Here is a 25,000-nt window from a genome sequence, read left to right as displayed (position 1 = left end):
ATCTGCATAATAATAAATGAGATAAAAATTGTTCTCACTATCATAGCATTCACATTAGTTTAGCTAAAATTATTTGTATACAAACCAAATTACAACACGGCATCAAGGCAACATTATTACACCAAAGTGGATTAAACTCTTGAAAATGAAAACACTGATCAAGTTGTGTGTGTAATTGTGTGCATAACAAAAAAACAGAAAGAAATACCTTATTATCCGCAAAAGGCAAATTAATGTCGAAGGGCACTTCCTTCTTTCAAAGAGGCAATATATAAAAAATTATATATATATATATGTATATATATATATATAATATATATATATTATATATATAGATATATATATATATATATATATGTCATATCACACTTACCGTGATTCATTTACATACATCGAGCTACAAATGTCCTTTAATATCTAATCAGATATTAAAGGACATTTGTGGCTCGATGTATGTATATGAATCACGGTAATGTGATATGACTTATGTAATGGCTACGTGCTGTCATAAGCATTACAACGCTACCGAGGTCGAGGTGGGTTGATGCTGGCTCCAAATCAGCGAATACCTGAGCGCGAAAGGTATTTGAGGGTGAGAGACGGCATTAACTTATGCCTCTTGCAGTGGTAGAGTGGGTAAATAGCTTCACTGACGTCCTGGATTTGTATGTGCCCTGGGTTCGCGCCCGGGCGCCGACAATTCTATCAACGCCAAATAAAATTCCCCTTTGGTTAAGAACATATATGAAAATATATTAATTCCGTAGGGTTAGAGTGAATTAGATATTAAAGGACTTTTGTAGCTCGATGTATATATATATATATATATATATATATATATATATATATACATATATATTATACATATATTTATGTATATATATAATATAACATATATATATATATATATATATATATATATATATATATATAAATAACGCATTTTCCCTAGGGGTGGAAAGAGAGAGAGAGAGAGAGAGAGAGAGAGAGAGAGAGAGAGAGAGAGAGAGAGAGAGTAATGTATGGTGTCTTCAGAATGAATAATCTTCCATTCGCATTAAACCTTCCTTGCCCCAATTCGTCGCTTTGGTCAACAAATTCACGAAGGAGTTTTCACGAAAAGGGACAACTTCAAAAATACTAGGCATCGAAAGAAGTAATATATGGAACCATTCTCTCTTAAAAGGAAATATGGGTCCCAGGTTCAACATACGCCGTTTTAGTAGTACGATCGAATGAAATACGGTGAAGGAAATAAAAAGTAAATGAGAACCATTTGAAGAAGAAGAAGAAGAAGGAGAGAGAGAAAGAGGGAGAAAATTTCGTTGTTGTTCCAATAATGAGACATCCGGCCTTTCTTTTAACAAGTTCCCTGTCAACGCCCGAACCTTCGCACCACACACATGTAAGAACTGACAAACCGCAGGCACGAGGGTTCCCTATCATGTTTAGTAGTACGTAGGGATGCGATCACAGGGGGTCGGAGCGGAGCCTCCTCACTAGAATTCTGAGTTTTCGTTTTGCCCTGCGAAGGACATTTTCTAAATGAAAGTAAAGGTCCCTGGCTACAAATGCTTTCTAATCTTGGTTCTATCATATTCAGTAGATAATTATGAAGGCACTTCGTGTTCTCACTGATCTACTAGGTAAAAGCAATGAAGGCAGCGGGACGGAACACAAAACCTTATTGCTCATTTGTGGAGAAGAGGCCAGGAACGACATCTGGTCAAAGGTCCCTCCCTCATAAACGTCAGAGGCAACACACGCACAGGTAACAGACTGTCTCGAACGCACTACCGCCGAGTTTCCAAGAAGCCCATCTGAGGCAAGTTGATCTTACATAAACCTAACGATGAATTAGAACCTGTCATTCAGTAATACGCCTTCTTTATCCCTCTTCTCATTCATTTTGAGCCATGGCACTTGACTGCCATTTACTGCTGGTCGTCGGTAGGCTTTCGCCATTACCCAGAAAAGTGAGATTATATATATATATATATATATATATATATATATATATATATATATACATACATACATATATGCGCATACATATATAAACATGGATATATATACCGTATGTACACACACACACACACACACACACACACACACACATATATATATATATATATATATATATATATATATATATATATATACTATCATTCATACATATACATATGACTTTTGCCTTCAGAATGGGTTGCTTCCCAGAGGATCTTTTGAGATGAGATTGCGAGCGTCCCATGTCCTAACCACTGTCTACTAGGGATCATCTACTCCCATACTTTACGTATACACATGTACATATATAGATAGACATCGGATTTACTTCCTTGTATTCCAACTATCCTCCCGATGTTATCATGTACTGTTTCTCTTTGAGTTACGTATGACCTCCAATTATCTCTTCTATAATCATCATGTTTAAGCAATATCAGTTCCTCGTTGGACGAGTGGTTAACGTGTTCCCCCACTGATTCGGTAGTCCGGAGTTCGATTCCCCGCTCTGCCAACGTGGAATCAGAGGAATTTATTTCTGGTGATTAGAAATTTATTTCAAAATATAATGTGGTTCGAATCACACAACCTGTAGGTCCCTTTGCTAGGTGGCCAATTGCTTCCTAGCCACGTAAAAATATCTAATCCTTCGGGCCAGCCCTAGGAGAGCTGTTAATCAGCTCAGTGGTCTGGTTAAACTTAACTTAATAAGTAATATCACAGCACTGTTGCTATCTATCATTTTGAACTATTTATGACCAACAGCAATCCCTTCGCCGTCAGCCTTATCTATGCAGCAGAAAATGTTGTTTTTATTATATTTGTATTATTATTCAATAGTGACAGGTTAGCCATGGGGCAAAAACTCCTAGAAATCAACCCTACTTAGCACATATACTTCCAAACGTCTCTGCTAGACATCCGTTAGCTTGGGGGACCCATTAAGCGTTGTAAATCTCGGCATCCTAAAGGGAAGTTCCATTGAAATCTCGAACCGGGTCCTAAAGGATGTAATATGACACAACCTCCTTCCGTGCACGTGTTTGGTTGCTATAGAGAGGTTACACGGTGCGCCACAAACCCCGATTTAACGGCGCTTGACACACAGGCCAGGCAAGATCGGATCCCTCAGTCAGGTCTGTCTGCTCTGTTGGTTATATTATTAGTTTCGGGAAATTATTGACTGGCAATGAATCAAGTGATTTCTCCCGGTCAAGAAATCAAAATGAGGTCAGAGTCCTGTCAATTTTAATACATATTACCTTGTAATTAGTACACCAGAACTATTGCAACAAAGCAAAACCTTTAAAAAAAGGATTACTTATATCACTAATGTGCAAAATGAAGTGCCTTCTAAGATAGACTGATAACCTCAGCAGTTTTACCGACTTTGCTACATAATATCCTGGTTAAACAGTGACGCGCTGGAGCAACTGCCCAAATAATGCTAAATAAAACATCACTAGAAATACACATTATTATACGGGTAAAAAAAATACGTTTCATCTGCAAAGACTTACATTGAAACTTACTAATTTTTTATTCATCTTAACGATTTCTCATCTATACGAGAGTGACTGATTAATAAGACTAAATTTATTAGTTGTCTTCTGTTATTTCTTTCTGTCTTTTGCTCCTAAATTAGAGTCATTACTTGTATACTCGTACCATCAAAAATGACAACGTCATTCAAATAATTTTGTGAATGCACGCCGCATACATTGCTTGTTTAGGTTAGTGAGTCGTGCATGCTAATATATGTTGCCGCGGAATTAGGCAGGAGAGAAAATGATTCTTTGTTCTGTCGTCATGTTTTGTATGCAAACTATTATTGTAACAATAAATTATACTAGTTCTAAGTATACGCAAAGTGTGTAGCCGCTGTCCAAACGAAGGTAATAATTTTTATTGTACAATAATTGGCATAACTAATTTGTTACGAAGTGAAAGTTATATAATCGCTATTCCTTTACCTTGTATGAATAATTTTTGTCTGTCAAGGTACGAAATGTTTTAGTTCTCCTAATCTCGTTTTTATTTTGGCCCGTTACTTACCGCATGAAAGCTAACTTTAAGACAGTGGGATCAAACTAGAGAGCAAGTTCTATTCGCAGATATATATATATATAATATATATATATATATATATATATATATATATATATATACATATATACACACACACACACACACACACACACACACATATATATATATATATATATATATATATATATATATATATATATACATATATTATTTTTTATTTTTTGTGTCACTGAACGATGCTTAACGTGGGATTATTTTTTTATCATGAAAATAAGAAGAAAACTCATTTATACAATCTACCGGGGATATACAATTTTTCCGAACATTTGGTTTAATTTGCTAACTACTTTTTGTGAAAAAAAATACAAATGGCCGACGGGAAACGCAAAAAGTAACTGTTCTCTTTGTCCATGCAGTACTTTCAAATATATTAAAGTAAATGTGTTTTGCTTGGTAAATTTCGGGGTTGTTTTCTTACACGATTTTCAAAACCTAAAGTAAAAACTCTTACTTTTTACAAAGATATTGTGGAAAAATGGGAATTTTTGACAAAATAATACACATTACAATGGAGTTTATAAAACGCGTTCTTTTGCGATAAAACCATTCAGTTACCAGATTGTGGCTGACGTCACCACCCTTCTCTAAAAGACAAGTACAATTCCTGAGATTTTGAAGTAGGTACATTTACGGGCAGTATATAAATGCAGACAGAGGGAGGGAGACGGACAGTCAGACATAAGTATAAAGAAACAGAATCCGCAAATCGTACGTCTTCTCCAAATTTCATATTAAAGAAGCGTACCGGAACCTTCTCATAGTCCCCCCCCCCAAAAAAAAAAAAAAAACTGCATGAAGAAAAAGAGAACTCAGCACTTACCTCCCACATCTCGTAGGTGTCAACATTATTTTTTGCTTTTTCGCGATTTCTTTTGAACTTGGAAGTCGTCCTTTATCCTCGCTTAGCCTCGGGGGGCATTCATCATCTGCCTTGTCAAGTGGTGACACAGGGCACCTGCTGCCTTTCCTTGAATTGCTCACTTACTCATGCTGCTGCTGCTGCTGCTGCAACGAGGCCAAAACAATATCTTTGCTCGAGGGGAAAAAAAGATTAAAGTTTTCGGTTCTCTCATTAAACGTACCCGACCATTGCATCCACGCTGTCAGAAAGGACGGTGATGTGACACGAAGTTCGGAAAAAAGACTCCTTCATTCTGCATGCTTGTTCAAGGGCCAGTGATGAGAAGGGCTGAACGACGGCAAGCTTACGGTTGCGAATTATTTGTCATAGGTATCTGTCTGTATGGTGTTTTTACGTTGCATGGAACCAGTGGTTATTCAGCAACGGGACCAACGGCTTGACGTGACTTCCGAACCACGTCGAGAGTGAAGCAGAGTTAGATACAGAAAAAAATACATGGATGAACACTGCGTGTTATGTAGTATGTTTATCAGAAGTACAATAGAAATATTCAATCAACAAAATTTCGATTCTTATTTATCTTCATTCGTTACGCCGAATATTCATCTCAGTGCTTTAACACTTCCTTTTCACAAACACAGACACACACATATGTATATATATATATATATATTATATATATATATGTATATTATATATATATATATATATATATATATAATATATATATATATATTCTTATATTCATATATATTATTTAGCAGGAGTATACCTCGTTTAATTTTTTTTGTTATTTACTTCACGCAATCAAGGCAGAGAACTTGTATCGACTGACTATACGGAGAGGATTTTCTTTTTTCTCCAAATGAAAGAGAAAGAAAAACCATATCTAGCATAGACTTTGATTTGCATCAGGTTACACAACATTTTCCTTCTAATTCCATCCATTTATTAAATCACAATTCGTCATCAAAACTTTTGGAATTCATTGTATAACGTTCTAAGACATTTTGTTGTACGTTTTTTCCCCCCGCTTTCAGCTACGCTATCTGCTGGAAAATCAGGTAATTCATTACGAGCCACGAGAAAAAACCGCAGACAATTCGCTGAGCCTTCACTGACAGCCAGACCCTTCATCAGTGGAATTGAAAGACGTTGAATGAATCATCGATCGATTGAAGGGTGTCAAGGATCACCTCACAGGCGCGAAAGATGCCAGACAGCCGATCAGACTATGTCAACTCATTATTTCAATGATGCAGACTGCTAGACATTGCTGGAACTGTATAACTGATTCACTTAAGGTAGATTCTTGGGTGAGCCCTATGCCTGCGAGACGTTCGTTTGGCGGACCCTGATTGGCTGGGAGCTGCCTACCTTCCGGTACCAACCAATCAGTGGCTTCCAAACAAACGTCTCGTAAGCATTTGGCTCATCCACGAATCTACCTTAAGTGAACCAGCTATAGTGAACCTCAAGGACCCGAAGAGCAACAAATGTGAAAAACTGAACTATGATTGCCAATGCTAACTGGTAACGAATTGAATAGAGAATTACTACAGTCAAGGACACTAAGAGCAACAATTATGAAAAACTTAACTTTGCCTGCTAATGCTAATTGGTAACGAGTTTAATATAGATTTGAGGGCAAAGGCCAAGCACTGGTGCCTATGAGGTCATTCGGCGGTGAAGGGGAAATTAACAGTAAAAGGACTGAAAGCCAAAACCGGAGGAAAAACTCGCAGTTGTTCTATGAATCAATTGTTAGGAGAGGGTGGAAGGTAAGGTGGAAGAGAATATTGAAGGAGGTACAGTAAAAGGAACGAAAGTGGTTGCAGCTAGGGGCCGAAGGAACGCTGCAATGAACCTTAAATAATGCCTATAGTGCACCGCATGAGGTGAACTAACAGCACTACCCACCTACGGGAAATTTAATGGGACATGAAAGGCATACTGTGAGAGGCAAGAGGAGCAGACGTTAAAGAGTAAATGACTACTGAGTTTAAAAAAAAAAATGAAGCCTCATGGAGTAAGTAATGATTCGTAATAAAGTCTGAAAAACATACGACCGTTTGAAGAGCAAGCAGTTCTGTTCTTTATTTCAAACTATGTGCATGAATTTTTCCTTGTTTCAAGCAAAAGCACACGTTCGGCACTCATCCCAAACTTGCTTCTTTGTGATCCGAAAGATTCATGATTTGACAGGAAGCTTTGTTTACAATCCTTGAATGTTTTCATCCGCTCTCTATCATCGGGAAACATCCGCCATTCTGCAAGGCGAGAACTGAAGAAGAGAGGACACATTCCTGATAGTTAAAAAATCAACCGGTATATATATCAGGTCTAGAAGAGGGGGAGGAAAAGAGAGAGAGAGAGAGGTGCTGAGCAAACCCTCTTTGAAGCACGTTTCCCGCCACTTGCTTTAATGTAAATATTGTGCCATGAAGACCTTTGGTGTCGTCCGAACTGCCTTCGGTCTGGCATAATTACGGGGCAATTTAAATCTGTTTACCAGTAACCAAGGAATTTAACGAAATCAGAAATATTGGAGCTTAAAGCATGTGCGTTGTTTATGTAGTAATTGATGTAATAACTCTCTCTCTCTCTCTCTCTCTCTCTCTCTCTCTCTCTCTCTCTCTCTCTATATATATATATATATATATATATATATATATATATATATATATATATATATATATGTGTGTGTGTGTGTGTGTGTGTGTGTGTGTGTGTGTGTAAAGCACACACAAACATATATATATATATATATATATATATATAATATATATAAAACATGTACAATACGCAGAAAAATGGTGCTCCAGAAGGAGTCGTGTTGATATATTATAGTAAATTACAGACAGAATATTTCGTTATAAAAATGAAAGACCGCTAGAAAATCAAACTTTCCTGGTGGAACGTTATTACTGGAACCTAAAGACTGGAATCCACAATCGCTTCCCACATTTCCCTGAAGCCAGCCAGTTATACAGAAAAATGTATGTTAAGTGGAAAATACATTAATAAAGCTCAATATGAAATTCCGTGAGGAGAAACTTTGCTTATAAAACCCAAGGAAATGACTTCCCTTCTAAATACTTGGTGAGGAAATTATTTTGATCAATTCTGTTGTGAACGCTTTATATTTTAATAAACATTTAGTTCGGAAACCATCTGATCAACACTTAATAAGGAAACTTTCTTCAAAAACTGATACGTGTTTGGGAAACCATAAAGACAAACATCATAAAATATGTTTAGAAGAAACATTTCTTAATTCACGTTCTTTGTATCTGTAAGACAGTACTAACTACAGCTGGTTTAAAAGAACACAAAATCTAACCAACATAAAAGTCTGCCAACTGAAAAAAAACGAAAGGGAATGATAAAAATAAAGGCAATATAATGCGACGGACTTTATAAAGGAAACTGGATGGCAGACGAAAAATGAAAAGGACATAGTAGAGAAAGTTCCTAATGGGATGGTCGGGTACTGAGGGCGCCGATACCCAGATGGTGCCATGACCTTGTGAGAACCTGTGCGCGCACGCGTGCCCCATATGTGCGCATCTGTGCTTATGGAGGCCTACTCTCCTACTACACATCAGGGTCAAGAAATACGATTCCATATCTCGTATTTGGAAAAAATAAAATAATACATAAATAAACAAACTATTACTATCGAAGGCCATGTAACTGAGCCAATAGTTATATTAATTAGTAACAGCATGGGATAATAAATCATAATAATAATAAACATTTCATATAATTTCTCTCACAGGTACTTTTGATGCTAAAAAAAAGCGCGCAGTTATTACAGCATTAAATATGAAAAATAAAAACATCAAGAAGATAACGATGAAGAAATAACAGCAGTTATTTATCTCATTTTGACATATCCTCTTCCACCTTATTTCCCATTTTCTTCTCCAGGTTCTCTCAGCAGCTCCTCACAGGTCTACCAGGCCTGTAGTAGAGGCCTACAGACAGTGAAAGTGGCTATGAGTCGGCACATGCCCAGTGACGACAGCTGCGCTTCCTGCATCCAAACAACGAATATAATGTGTTTATATGCGATGTCTGTTCTTAAGAAATGCTTGGGAGGGAGGCGGCTCGAGTGGGAGACTGCTTGATGCATGAAGGGTCTTGTATACGTTTATATTGACAGCCCTAACGAGGGAAGGAGGGACCAAAGGCCCTTCTGCTTCGGGAGGGAAAGAATTTTACGGGCGATGAGATTTCCGTCACTCATAAGAACAAAACTTAGTGCAACGCTCAGAGTTGCTGAAAACATTAATAAATGCACGTATAAAAAATACAAAAATATACAAATATATATAATCATATATATATATATATATATATATATATATATATATATAATATAGTATGGTATATATAATATATATATATATATATATATATATATATATATATATATATATATCTATATATATTATAATATATATTAAATATGGATATGCATGTATTTATGTATATGAATGTATTCATATATACATAAGTATTATATATATAAATAAATAAATATTTATAAATACATAGATACATACATACTTACATATATATATATATATAGATATTATATAGTATATATATATATATATATATATATATATATATATATATACTTACATAACACTAAACTCACTCTTCTCAAATCATTTTGGGATGAGGCTGTTAACCTCAAGCGCCTCTTTATCTAACTGCAACTCCCTCTATAATCCACTAACCAGTGAGCCGATGAAACTAAAAGCTTTTGGTTTACCAGAGGCACAAATGGTCAGGGAACTGACCTTCCTGAGAGCACATGGCGTCTGGTGGACACGTGTGTTTGTTCAAATTAATAAACCGGCAATATACGGTTGTTGAAAGGAGATACAAATGGGGAATAAGCGTGAAATGAAGAAAGGAGGAGATAGGAATTATGCAAAGAACAAATTTGAAATAAAAATGGGGCAAGACATGGTTGCTCTTCCGTTTATATATTTATTATATTATATTATTTTATATTATATTATATATATATATTTATATATTATATTATATATATATATCTTATATTATCATATATTATACACGTACTCTCCAGTATATGGTATCCTGAAGAGGTATATATTAAATATAAGAGCGCTATGGACTTATGGCTTTTATTATTTCCCTTAAGATTCAAAATATGACAACCAAAAACCATAAGAACATTTCAATTAGAACTGGTTCTCCGATAAACCATAAATAATGCCTAAATAAAATAATATGAAAATTTGTTAAGAACAGATTTTAAATGTATACGTTAAATGAACCTCAATTACATCATTAGATACCTGCAGCTGATTTAAAATATAAACAATTTCTACTGTGTGCATCAATAAATCTTAGATGATTAGTTACTAATCTGTTCGTATTCATGTGTGGTATGCTTGATGACTGAGAATGTAGCACTTTCATTATTCTCACCGGATGAAACTCCAGAGCTGGCGTGGCCACAGATGAGTAAACAGGTATATTTTCTTCTTCGTCGATGTGGCTTTGCTTGCTGGTAATTAAATTTGTCGTTCCTGCGGACCGAGAAGATTCACAGCTGTTTATTACTCTTCTGAAGGTGCTTGGGGGCAGGTTGATATGTTCGGAACATCGAGTTTGACAGTTCCTTGAACAACTGCTTTTAAATATGTTGTGCGTAGTTCAGGTGACATTCCCCAGAGAACAGTAGAAGATTTATTATTATAAGGAGAGAGAGAGAGAGAGAGAGAGAGAGAGAGAGAGAGAGAGAGAGAGAGAGTTTTCTGCGCACTGAGGTCCTAGAATTCCCGTTCGACTTATTAACGAAATGAACCAAATTTTGTCACATCATTGAAAATTAATGTTTCCCATAACAAGCAATTTATTACAATTATCAGTGGGTTACTCGAAAATCCTCACCGATAATTAAAGCATTACAATTACAAATACTTCTCAAATGAACTCACTTCACTTGCACACTGACAGACAAACGTGAAAATATGTTTCGCACCAAGACACAGGATATCACGAACACACAAGCTATCTAGGGCACACACACACACACTATATACATATATATACATACATATATATATTTATACATGTAGAATCTACTTACAACTTCTTACCAGATACATATGTAATTGTAATAACCATGATGCCCTCTTAACTTCTCGAATTCTTCGCGCTTTTTTGGATACGCTTGTCACTACAAAGCCTTAAGAGCCAAGTGAAAGAAATATCAAGAAATTATCATGTCCGGTAGCGGGAAACAAACCCAGATCCCATAATCACAGCGAGGTCACCTTGCCGATCTGATCACGAGAAGGATAAAGGTCTATAGCCTCTCATACATAAATATACCTGTCGTTTTCAGATATACTTATTAGAGCTGGAATAGAGCCATCCTCAGCATCGTAACCAAGTGGGCAATAAAAACGATTGACTAGCAAGTTAGGAGGGCATTGTGGTTATTCAAATCACACACACACACACACACACACACACACACACACATATATATATATATATATATATATATATATATATATATATATATATATCATATATATCTATATCTAATCGGTATATTATCCAGTATATTCACAGTGTAAAAATTAAACAATAGATCCCAATTAGTTTTTTCTAACGAGATATGTTCAAGAGTACAAACTAGTTCCAAAGATATCAAAATAAATATACTGGGAAGAAATAGTAAAGAGAAACCAGAACACTGTGAGAACAGTTACAAGTGGGAAGGTGGAGAAGTAATCTTTGTGAGATATTGCTTGACTATTCATGTTGTCATTTAGACCAAACTATGATGTAATGCTAAAAATGGTTCACATTCTTTGGACAGTGCTTTGCATCTAGGGTATTCATGTTTCTTCTGAAAACTTTCTTCCTTAACGCCTGACTCACATGAGATTCCAACAAGCCGTTAAAATATGAAAGCTTTTCAGCGCCCGTCTAAATATTATGATGATTGCTTTCTCTACCATGAATGAATTGTGGGCTGCTCTCTTCCGCATAACATCGAAACTTTATGCTGTTCATTCAACTTTTCAAACATGTTTCTAGTGTGACTAGGATGCAATTTGTCACATAATTTACCTAGCCTCTGAAAAAATATACATCCTTCGGCAGTGTTAGTAGAGTTTTTAAATGTATTTTTATTCGGGTTACATATTCGTAATGCTCTCAGAAACATGGATGTAAATGTCGATTTTCTTATTCTACTGCTGTGGCTGGGATAACAAAGGCACCTATCCGAAAATACATGGAAGCTTTCTGTATGCATATTATCTCTCCATATATACATATACATATACATTATATATATATATATATATATATAATTATATATATATTATATATCTATATATATATGTATATATGTATGGATATATGTATATAGTTATCATGTAATTTACAACACAAACAACGCAGATATTTTGGGCTCTCAGGTTACCTCTTTCGTTTCATTCATTTAATCTAAGAAACGATAAACAGTTAGATTTTCGCTTCTCAACCAGATATTTATGTTCATATATACTTACACCTAAAACCTGTTACATTTTTGGAAACAACATTGTTCATGATTCTCTCTCTCTCTCTCTCTCTCTCTCTCTCTCTCTCTCTCTCTCTCTCTCTCGAATATATATATATATATATATATATATATATATATATATATATATATATATATATATATATATATATATATATATATAGAGAGAGAGAAGAGAGAGAGAGAGAGAGAGGAGAGCGCTGCGAGTGGCACCGTGTATCCTCGCCTCCCTCAAACGGTGCCTCGATCTCACCTGAGATGCGGCCAATGTAAACAAACCTGTCAGCACACCAGCCACGCAAATATATCCAACAGCACACAGTCGCTAATACACATTCGATTTTCTCTTTTAATCTCCTTCATTTTTTATTATCATTTTCTTTACAGTGAAGATTACTGGGGCGGCAGAAGCGGAGGCTCTTTCTTTGCCTTGCGGCAGGTTATGTCTTTCACTTTGTTTATTTATCGATGGTTTTTGTTGGAGTCTAAAAGTGCTTCATTTGTCGTCTGACGGTATTGATGTTTTACGGGAATTGTGACGGGTTGTCATTTTGTGTGTATGAAACATATAATGCATAGTATATATACATATATGTATATAGATGCATATAATATATATAATCTCTCTCTCTCTCTCTCTCTCTCTCTCTCTCTCTCTCTCTCTCTCTCTCTCTCTATATATATATATATATTATATATATATATATATATATATGTATATATATATATATAATTTATACACATACACACACACACACGAGAGAGAGAGAGAGAGAGAGAAGAGAGAGAACGCTGCCTATTGGATACACACTGAGGAACAAGGTTTCGCACGATCGCACTTTCTGCCATCTTTTTGTATCTTACCGTTCGGACCCAGTTAATTGAACATGGTGTTTATTCATTTCAAACAATAGGGGGTGGGGTGGGGGAGGGGTTGAACGCAAATGTGTACTAGTACACCTACGAGTGTTACGTCAATTTTCTTTGTTATGACGCGCTGAAATTTCATTTAAGTTGTGTCGTTTATCTCATATCACCTTCAAAGACTTATGTCTTCTTTATAAGACAATAACATAGCGTTCTTTCTAATTCCGTCCTCACTGTCACTGCAAATCCAATTAATGATAAACTAAACATCAAAGGTGTTGTAATTCTTCTGTTCCAGGAAGACGAAATGAGGATGCAAATGTAGTTGTACAGTCCCTGTTTACAAATGAGTTTTTCTTGAAAATATTTACGTGGAGCCATGGAATATAGTTCGTATTGCTGAGATGATTAAAATTTTGAAACATGAATTTTTTTTCAGTATGAAAGATGACTGGCAAAGTTTTTGTTTGCTAGGTTGCAAATCTGGCTTGCAAATTAATGTGCTATATATGGGGGACGCAGTCATTGCTGAGACGGACGAGAGACCCTTTTTCGTAGGAAATATAGGACAGGACGTCAGTTAGAACCCACATAGTTTTCTTGGGGAACCGATTCCATTACTTACGTAGGACACCAACAGACTGAGCGTAAGGTTACGCCAACTTATATTCCTACACTCTAAATAAATACAACTTACCTGAAAGTATTATCTGTATTATCTAATTTACGTTTGGTAAATTATCGTGTTAATCACGTCAATATTTTGTGGTTCCCGCATAAGTTATAAACATTATATTCCTAACTTTTAACGTAAATGAAAACGCGCTAATATCTACAGTCAAATAGAGCCTTGTTTCACCAACGAAAATTAAATCAAATACGCTATATTTTGTTAGAAATAATTTCTCTGTACTGTTTAACATACACATTATTCATTTTTACATTTTCATTCTAATACATAAATCATAAATATCCTCTCCTAAAATGCCTGTATCTTCGACTCAACGCGAAACACCTTTTTCAGACCTTTTCATTTTTTTCCATAGACTTTTCCTAACCCCCAACAAGAACAACAGCAACAAGAAGAACAACAAAGTAGTTTGTAGGCTTACTCCCCGAGAAAGCGAAAAATAGCATAAGAAAAAATAAGGACCAACATAAAAGAAGGAAAATGTCAAATAAACAATGAAGTGAGATTCATGTCAGCCTGCTCGGAGAAAGAGCATTTGCACAAAGTTAACTTCTGACATTTCAAAGATCCAAAGACACGATTAGGAAGATCACGCCACAATTTGGTCACAGCAGAAATAAAACTAGGAAACTGTGTTGTGGTACTGAAACTCACGGAGGAAAAGACAAAACTGTTAGAAAGAACAGCGTATCGAAGACTGTGTGTTGGATGGCTTGTTCTGGGAAGATCAAAATGCAAAGGGTGACCATATAATGATATTATCTTACACGGCATGCAAAGTGGCCTGGCTGAATGACGGTGTCAGAGATTTAATAAACGGATATGGGACTAAGAAATTTAAGATGGGCTTTAAGGAAAACTATTATTGGTATTAATACATGCTGTAAAATATAAGCAAGTCCCACATTAAAACTAGCAAAATTGAACCTATTGATCGATCAACGCTTTTGCTACAGTCTGTAACATATTCTCAGTGGTACCGAACCCTTTCCGTTCCCCTGTCAAACGGAATAACATCATCGCAACAATATTTTAGATTCAACTCGAAAGTATCACTGATCATTTCCAGCCTTCATTTTTTCTTCTTTCAAACACTTGACAGTTTCTTTACTCTGCGTCTTACATCATTATCCCTTCTCAGTGGTGTAGTCAACACTTTTAGCTGCCAAAAAATATTTACCAAAGAAACATAAATAAAACTGAATCAATAAGATTAAACGAGAGCCCAGCCGAGGGTCTGTTGTCAGAAAATGAAAATGTGAGAAAAATGCCAGAGGAGCTTTTCGAAAGCCGCGAATATCAAGGAGAAACAACACTGAAATAGAAAGAAAAACATAAAAAGTCGAATCGCCGTTTATCTGATTCAAGAAATCAACACGACAATTAAACCTCGGACTAAAGTTGAACTTCGTCTGCGCCCGAATGATCTGGGCGCTACTATAAACCACGGGGCGTCGCGAACAACTAAAAACGAAAATCGAAAATGAAAACTTTAATGAGCTTGTCTTACATGGAGTGAGCAAGCCACCAATGCGATGCCCGGTATAGATAGTCCGGCTATCGAGGTGATAAATCTAACTCAAGGAAATCAGCGTACAGCAACAAACCACCTGTACGCAAGCAGCCCCACCACCAGACCACACAAATTCTTGCTGCCTTCGGCGAGAGGACAGTCGCCTACTCTGCTGCTATTCTTATAAAAAAACAAAAAGGCGATAAAATCCTGCAGAGTTTAAACACAGTATTTCAAACACACAACATACACATTCTCTCTCTCTCTCTCTTCTCTCTACTCTCTCTCTCTCTCTCTTCTCTCTCTCTCTCTCTATATATATATATATATATATATATATATAATATATATATATATCTATATATATATATATATAATATATATATATATATGGTGTGTGTGTAGCGACACCCTTGCCCTAATGAGTCTCATTCCTGTACATTTGTGTGAGCTTCGTCTTTGAATTGTATTTTACATAAACGCTGACTTATACGTTCTCTATATATATATTTCAGCACTTTAGAAATCTTCCTTTTTGCTCTCTTTATATGTATAAAATCATACCCACCAATAACCATAATTCGTACTCAAGTAATTTTGGAGTACATATTCGACAGCTTCCAGGAATGAGTTGCGGAAATTCATATGTGAAAAATGGGCAACTTTGAGGAAGGGAGCTTTCAGCTTCTCTAAGGAAATCAGAAGACGGCGTCCTTGAGGAAATGAGGTGAGGAGACATTTGGACAGGTGGGAATTGGTTTTAAATCGTAAAAACTCTAAGACTGAATATTAACGTCCCCTTTACCTGCAAAGTTAATGAATTCACAAAAAATAAAAATACTTATCCGGGTAATGCATCAACCGGATTAAAAAATAAAACACGACTGTGAAAAGAGGTCAAATAAGATGTTACACAATATAGTGAACTCAGAGAAAAAAAAAACGATTCGCTCCAATCGTGTTTTGAATGTAAAGCGGTAGCTAAGTTGGAAAACTGGTACTCAACCCATGACGTAAAACTATCCCTGCTGATCACTGGCAATTTTCTATAAGTCATATTATCAAAAGTTTTTGAACGTCTGTAGGAGAAACATGTAAATGCCTTTATTGAAAATTATATGTTCCTGGCTTGCAGTTTGGCCTTTGAATGGACCTGAGTGCCTGTGTCTGTAGAGTTCTTTCAATTCCCACTATCGTTCAGAAATCTCTAGATTTAGGTCATGAACGTATTATTATTATTATTATTATTATTATTATTATTATTATTATTATTATATTTATTATTATTATATTTCAGTTGATGAAACCTATTCACACGTAACAAGCACAAAGGGGACCACCTACTTGAAATTCAAGCTTCCAAAGAATGTTGTTTCAACCTCACACTGCAGACCCTACACTGCAGCAGCAACTGATCATGAGCCAGTGATCTTTTTTAAAATCGTCCTGGGGGAGGCGTGAACCCGTGACATCTGAATTGCATGCCACGACACTAACTGCTATACTCTGTGCGGAGCTTTGTTTATGTAAAAGAAAAATTAGCTGGTGGTACGTATTTTCTCTGTGAATTTCCTGATGAGATGATTATACGCCAAATCTCGAACAACCTTTAATGAATTTTGTTTAAAAGGTCTATTTCTTAAGCATTGTTATTATTATTATTATTATTATTATTATTATTATTATTATTATTATTATTATTATTATTATTATTATATTACAAGTGTGCCAATAACGTCAAAAGGGACAGTAATAAATTAGAGGGTTGAGATAGAAGTCCGAACTTGTGAACATCTTAACAAAGCCGTGAAAAGCCAGGTTATCGATGCTTTGACAAAACTCATGGCTTAAGTAAGAATATACGGTCATCGTCTGGTTTCAAGCACCTGAGTATGGTATCTAAGAAAATTCGGAGACAGCAAAATGACGCTATAAGTCGTCCCTTCAGTCATATGGTGGGAAAACTTTTAGAAATGAATATTGGCAACCACAGGAAAAAAAATATAGGCAATCTATTCGGTGGAAGTTTGCAATACAAGCTCACGGCCTTTTGGCTTGCTCCGAAGGAATGAATAATAATAATAATAATAATAATAATAATAATAATAATAATAACTAGAGGCTGAAGTAGCTTCAGGACTAATGCAGAAGAGCGTGCTTCTTGAAACAGCGCACATAGTAAGAAAAATGATGGACTCCTAAGGAGGCAGGATGCAACCCGGAACCCCACACTACGAGTACCGCCCATTCGAATTGGAGGACTGTGATAGACAAAAAAATAAAAAAATAAAATAAATAAATAAATAAATAAATAAATAAATAAATAATAATAATAACAATAATTTTGCTGTGTAACAGTGATCACCCTATAAATGAGCTGGAGAAATAAGTGACATTATATGCCCAAAATACAGACACGAACGAAAGCACACAAACACAAACTAAGTGTCCAAGCAGTTCGCACTTAAAAGTACAAATAATTTATTGAACATGATAAAAAGTAACTATATTTTGTGAAATTCCTTCCTATATTGCCAAGGTTAACGTAAAACAGGAAATAATGTAAACGATACCAATTAAAAAAAAGTATGATAAAGTTTTATACAATCAAAATTAAATTAAATAAACAACCGTGACACACAAATGGTAACATAAATCATTACAAACACACGCATGAGAGCGCGCGCGCATGCACACACCTACATTCCTAATTTACAATATCATTTAGATGACAATATATTCAATTGAAAAGCAATAAACTATTATCAAGTTCTGACTGAAATTCTTAAACCTCACGACTAGGTCAACGTCTCTTTGGTAGCAACAAATTTAAACAAGTGCGCGTGATGCTTTGAATCATGCCACGGAAGGTAAAATCCAATAGTATGTATTATGTATGCATATAAGCGAATACCACAGGAAAATGGTAGGCAGAAAGTCAATACCAAGCACTTTCGGCTTTATTAAGGATTTTTGTGTGTCTCAACAATGCCTGAACAAAGGTAAAAGCGCTGGCTATTAACTTTCTCCCTATCATATTCCTGTGGTGTTCGTTTATATCATGAAGTCACGTGCATCTATTGTGTTATTTTAAGCATATATATATATATATATATATATATATATAATAAGTCATATCACATTTCCGTGATTCATATACAAATATCGAGCTACAATGTCCTTTAATATCTAATTCGCTCTACCTCGGAATTAATATATTTTCATATATGCTTCACCGAAGGGGAATCTCTCGTAATAGATTTGCCTGGAACCAGGGCGCGAACCTATGGATCCTTTCAAACCCAGGAACGTCAGTGAAGCGTTACCTACTACACCACCGCGAGAGGCTAAAAGTTCATGTCGCCTCTCACCCTCATATACCTTTCGCGCGCAGGTAATTAGTGGTTTGGAGACAACATCAACCCACCTCGACTCCGTAGTGTTTGTATGCTTTTGACAGCACGTAGCCAATCTATAAGTCATATCACATTTCCGTGATTCATATACAAATATCGAGCTACAATGTCCTTTATATCTAATTCGCTCTACCTCGGAATTAATTATATTTTCATATATGCTTAACCGAAGGGGAATTTTTCTCGATAATAGATTTGCCTGGACCAGGGCGCGAACCTATGGATCCTTTCAAACCCAGGAACGTCAGTGAAGCGTTACCTACTACACCACCGCGAGAGGCTAAAAGTCATGTCGCCTCTCACCCTCATATACCTTTCGCGCGAGGTAATTAGTGGTTTGGAGACAACATCAAACCCACCTCGACTCCGGTAGTGGTTTGTAGTGCTTTTGACAGCACGTAGCCAATCTATAAGGTCATATCACATTTCCGTGATTCATATACAAATATCGAGCTACAATGTCCTTAATCTAATTCGCTCTACCTCGGAATTAATATATTTTCATATATGCTTACCGAAGGGGAATTTTTTCTCGATAATAGATTTGCCTGGACCAGGCGCGAACCTATGGATCCTTTCAAACCCAGGAACGTCAGTGAAGCGTTACCTACTACACCACCGCGAGAGGCTAAAAGTTCATGTCGCCTCTCACCCTCATATACCTTTCGCGACGCAGGTAATTAGTGGTTTGGAGACAACATCAAACCCACTCGACTCGGTAGTGTTTGTAGTGCTTTTGACAGCACGTAGCCAATCTATAAGTCATATCACATTCCGTGATTCATATACAAATATCGAGCTACAATGTCCTTTAATATCTAATTCGCTCTACCTCGGAATTAATATATTTTCATATATGCTTAACTTCCGAAGGGAATTTTTTCTCGATAATAGATTTGCCTGGACCAGGGCGCGAACCTATGGATCCTTTCAAACCCAGGACGTCAGTGAAGCGTTACCTACTACACCACCGCGAGAGGCTAAAAGTTCATGTCGCCTCTCACCCTCATATACCTTTCGCGCGCAGGTAATTAGTGGTTTGGAGACAACATCAACCCACCTCGACTCCGGTAGTGTTTGTAGTGCTTTTGACAGCACGTAGCCAATCTATAAGTCATATCACATTTCCGTGATTCATATACAAATATCGAGCTACAATGTCCTTTAATATCTAATTCGCTCTACCTCGAATTAATATATTTTCATATATGCTTAACCGAAGGGGAATTTTTTTCTCTCGATAATAGATTTGCCTGGACCAGGGCGCGAACCTATGGATCCTTTCAAACCCAGGAACGTCAGTGAAGCGTTACCTACTACACCACCGCGAGAGGCTAAAAGTTCATGTCGCCTCTCACCCTCATATACCTTTCGCGCGCAGGTAATTAGTGGTTTGGAGACAACATCAACCCACCTCGACAAACACTACCGGAGTCGAGGTGGGTTGATGTTGTCTCCAAACCACTAATTACCTGCGCGCGAAAGGTATATGAGGGTGAGAGGCGACATGAACTTTTAGCCTCTCGCGGTGGTGTAGTAGGTAACGCTTCACTGACGTTCCTGGGTTTGAAAGGATCCATAGGTTCGCGCCCTGGTCCAGGCAAATCTATTATCGAGAAAAAATTCCCCTTCGGTTAAGCATATATGAAAATATATTAATTCCGAGGTAGAGCGAATTAGATATTAAAGGACATTGTAGCTCGATATTTGTATATGAATCACGGAAATGTGATATGACTTATAGATTGGCTACGTGCTGGTCAAAAAGCACTACAAACACTACCGGAGTCGAGGTGGGTTGAATGTTGTCTCCAAACCACTAATTACCTGCGCGCGAAAGGTATATGAGGGTGAGAGGCGACATGAACTTTTAGCCTCTCGCGGTGGTGTAGTAGGTAACGCTTCACTGACGTTCCTGGGTTTGAAAGGATCCATAGGTTGCGCGCCTGGTCCAGGCAAATCTATTATCGAGAAAAAATTCCCCTTCGGTTAAGCATATATGAAAATATATTAATTCCGAGGTAGAGCGAATTAGATATTAAAGGACATTGTAGCTCGATATTTGTATATGAATCACGGAATGTGATATGACGTTATAGATTGGCTACGTGCTGTCAAAAGCACTACAAACACTACCGGAGTCGAGGTGGGTTGATGTGTCTCCAAACCACTAATTACCTGCGCGCGAAAGGTATATGAGGGTGAGAGGCGCCCATGAACTTTTAGCCTCTCGCGGTGGTGTAGTAGGTAACGCTTCACTGACGTCCTGTTTGTTTGAAAGGATCCATAGGTTCGCGCCCATGGTCCAGGCAAATCTATTATCGAGAAAAAATTCCCCTTCGGTTAAGCATATATGAAAAATCTATTAATTCCGGAGGTAGAGCGAATTAGATATTAAAGGACATTGTAGCTCGATATTTGTATATGAATCACGGGAAATGTGATATGACTTATAAGATTGGGCTACGTGCTGGTCAAAAAGCACTACAAACACTACCGGAGTCGAGGGTGGGTTGATGTTTTGTCTCCAAACCACTAATTACCTGCGCGCGAAAGGTAATATGAGGGGAGAGGCGACCATGAACTTTTAGCCTCTCGCGGTGGTGTAGTAGGTAACGCTTCAACTTGACGTTCCTGGGTTTGAAAGGATCCATAGGTTCGCGCCCTGGTCAGGCCAAATCTATTATCGAGGAAAAAAATTCTTCGGTTAAGCATATATGAAAAATATATTAATTCCGAGGTTAGAGCGAATTAGATATTAAAAGGACATTGTAGCTCGATATTTGTATATGAATCACGGAAATGTGATATGACTTATAGATTGGTCTACGTGCTGTCAAAAGCACTACAAACCAATACCGGAGTCGAGGTGGGTTGATGTTGTCTCCAAACCCACTAATTACCTGCGCGCGAAAGGAGGTGATATGAGGGTGAGAGGCGACATGAACTAGACTCTCGCGGTGTGTAGAGGGTAACGCGTTCACTGACGTTCCTGGGTGAAAGGATCCATAGGTTCGCGCCCTCCGGTCAGGCATCTATTATCGAGAAAAAACTCTTCGGTAAAGCAATATATAATGAAAATATATTAATTCCGAGGTAGAGCGAATTAGATATTAAAGGACATTGTTTAGCTCGATATTTTATATATATATATATATATATATATATATATATATATATATGTATATATATCTAGAGAGAGAGAGAGGAGAGAGAGAGAGGAGAGAGAGAGAGAGAGCCAAGGCCGGCGAAAACCAAACGATTAATTGATATATATATATATATATATAAGTATATATTATATTATCTATATATATATACATATATATATATATATATATATATATATATATATATTATATAATATATATATAAACACACACACGAACTAACACATTTCTGTAGCCTAATGGCGACGAAGTAACTTCAATGTGTGGCAGGGACTGGCAAAATGACACAATTGGTGTACCTGCAACCAGGAAAGACTTCAGGGAATGAATCGACGGCGAGTACTTAACTGAGTGGCACTGGTGCCAATGACATGACGGAGGGAGAACCGCGCTCGATGGATACTTCAGCAGGCTGAGCGGCAATCTTTTTGACAGCTCTCAAACCAGCGTGCTTTCCTCTCTCTCTCTCTCTCTCTCTCTCTCTCTATTGCATTTTATTGACTGCCAAATGCACTGCAGTGTAAGCGTTCAAGAATGCAGGTCTAGGAAAAAAAAAAAAGTCTTGAAGAGAGAGAGAGAGAGAGAGAGAGAGAGAGAGAGAGAGAGAGAGAGAGAGAGAGAGAGGGCAATATCCTCACAGGATTTAAGTGCAGGTGTCGACCATAAAAAGAGAAGAACAGAGCACAGCAGTACTTCGGTACTAAAATCTGCATTTTCTCATCCCCTGAACAGACTCTATTGACTTGAAACAATTTCACACCTACGAAGCATGTCTGAATCTCCATGACTATTCAGCATTGAAATGGCAATATATGGGTCATTTTACAATGTATTTTTCAGATAAAAATATTTGACATCTGTGGTCAGTTAAACTACACATCATTTACTTTTTGTAACAATTTGATAAAATTTTGAATACAAGAGAAAAATGAGCTCGAATGTTGATTGAAATTCGCGTCAGCAATTCGCAAAACGAAGATCTTGCTGGCCAATGTTTCCTTCCGGCCATAGGAACGAATGACCTACTCATTCGTTTAAAACTGGTTGCTTCACTGTCGATAAATTGGTCGCGCTTTTCGTTCATTTGGTCTTCCCTTCAAAACTGCAAACCTCCCTTGAATGAATCTTGGAATATGCGACCATTTCCCTTTGACCTCTCCTGCCACGTTAGCGATTCCTTTGAAGAGACCAAATTTTATCCTCTAGTACTTAAGAGAATCAACACCCTCCCTGGTCTGGCTGTCTGTCTATCTCTACAGCATTCTTCCATTGTACTCTCTCTCTCTCTCTCTCTCTCTCTCTCTCTCTCTCTCTCTCTCTCTCTCTCTCTCTCTCCATGATAATAGGAAATAGAAGAAACGTGTGAATCTCCTTATTTTTTAATGTAAAACTGACAATGAAATAAAAAAAAAACCATGAAATAAGAATATAAAAGGTGCCGTCAAAGTCAGCACTTTCATTTACTTTTTATTAGCTGCCAAAAAGGTCTTTTGAGAAGCTGAACAAATGGAAGCAGACAAAAATGGGTGTTTGTGAGACGACAATCTCAGTAAAAGAAATTAAACAAACGTCAACGGAGCTATGGTGTACAAGAGACATGGAGGTCTTTTCCACATTATATACTTCCTAATAAATGCCAGTAAAATATGTTTTTATAAGTGAGACCCATAGCTGCTTGTATATGTAATTTCAAGATTCCGTAATTTGTGAGAATATTCCCAAATCTTACTATTTTAACTTTCAGACGATTAAACCGCCTGTTACTCGCCATCTTCGCTTACTTTCCACTTCTCCATAAATGAGTCATCGCAATCAGGCTTGACTTGCCATGCTTCTTGCTTAGTGTGAGGTGACATGCAATCAAAAGCCTCCCACTAAGTTCAGTTTAAAATAAAAAGATAAAGGGAATGCGATAAAGGAGTTAAATAGGAAAATAAATCACACTGGATGGAAAATCGTCTTAAAAGAGAGAATACTCTTCAAGAGGGAATAAAAGCACTGTGAGATTTCCACACCTCGACGACAAATTGAGTCACCAGAGCTATATAAATCCGTACGGGGGCATACTGATAAATTCCCACTTCTCGGAAAAATGTCTTTACTCGTGGATTGAACTGCAGTTATGACTCCCATTCCCTGCACTTTCGTCCTGCAGGACTGGGCTGGATATGGACACCTGAATTCTAGCTACAATATGTCACGTTCATGATTACAATGCCTGTTGAAGGTTAATGCCTACTGAATGCTCAAAAATGCAGTTGAATAATACTCGTACATACCGTTCATTATGAAAAATGTGGAATCGAATATGTCATTAATAATAAACTAAATATATCACTCGAAGCACAATTTATGAGGTTTTGCATGCAATAAAAGTTATATCATTATTACACAACTCTAGGGAAATATTTATTTGCGACAGTGTTCATGTGTTGATCTTTTGTTCTTATTCGTTGTCTTTTTAAATATACAACAGTAATAATTGACTGCTATTTAGTTTTACATTACACCTCAATATTATATATAATTATATTATATATATATATATATACTACTATATATATATATATATATAATATATTACAATATAATATATATATATATATATATATATATATATATAGTATATATATTTGTATAAGATCCACTTGAACGAACCAAATGAAGAAATTCTGACGATCGCATCAGGATTCGAACCCGCACCCTGAAGATCATAGGTACGTTATATATGCGAGACAGAGAAAGAGATGAAGAAGAATAAACAAAATATACATCTC

General features: G+C 36.6%; 1 protein-coding gene across 1 annotated transcript in view; it reads right to left on the bottom strand.

Annotated features, from left to right (window-relative positions):
• Window positions 1-25,000, bottom strand: part of LOC135197801 (protein escargot-like) — a 180,355-nt gene that overhangs the window by 8,522 nt on the left and 146,833 nt on the right. The gene's annotated exons all lie outside the window — the stretch shown is intronic.

The sequence above is a fragment of the Macrobrachium nipponense genome, chromosome 21 (genome assembly GCF_015104395.2).
Source record: "Macrobrachium nipponense isolate FS-2020 chromosome 21, ASM1510439v2, whole genome shotgun sequence".
In the NCBI taxonomy this organism is placed as follows: Eukaryota; Metazoa; Arthropoda; class Malacostraca; order Decapoda; family Palaemonidae; genus Macrobrachium; species Macrobrachium nipponense.
This window is presented reverse-complemented; position numbering and strand designations above follow the sequence as displayed.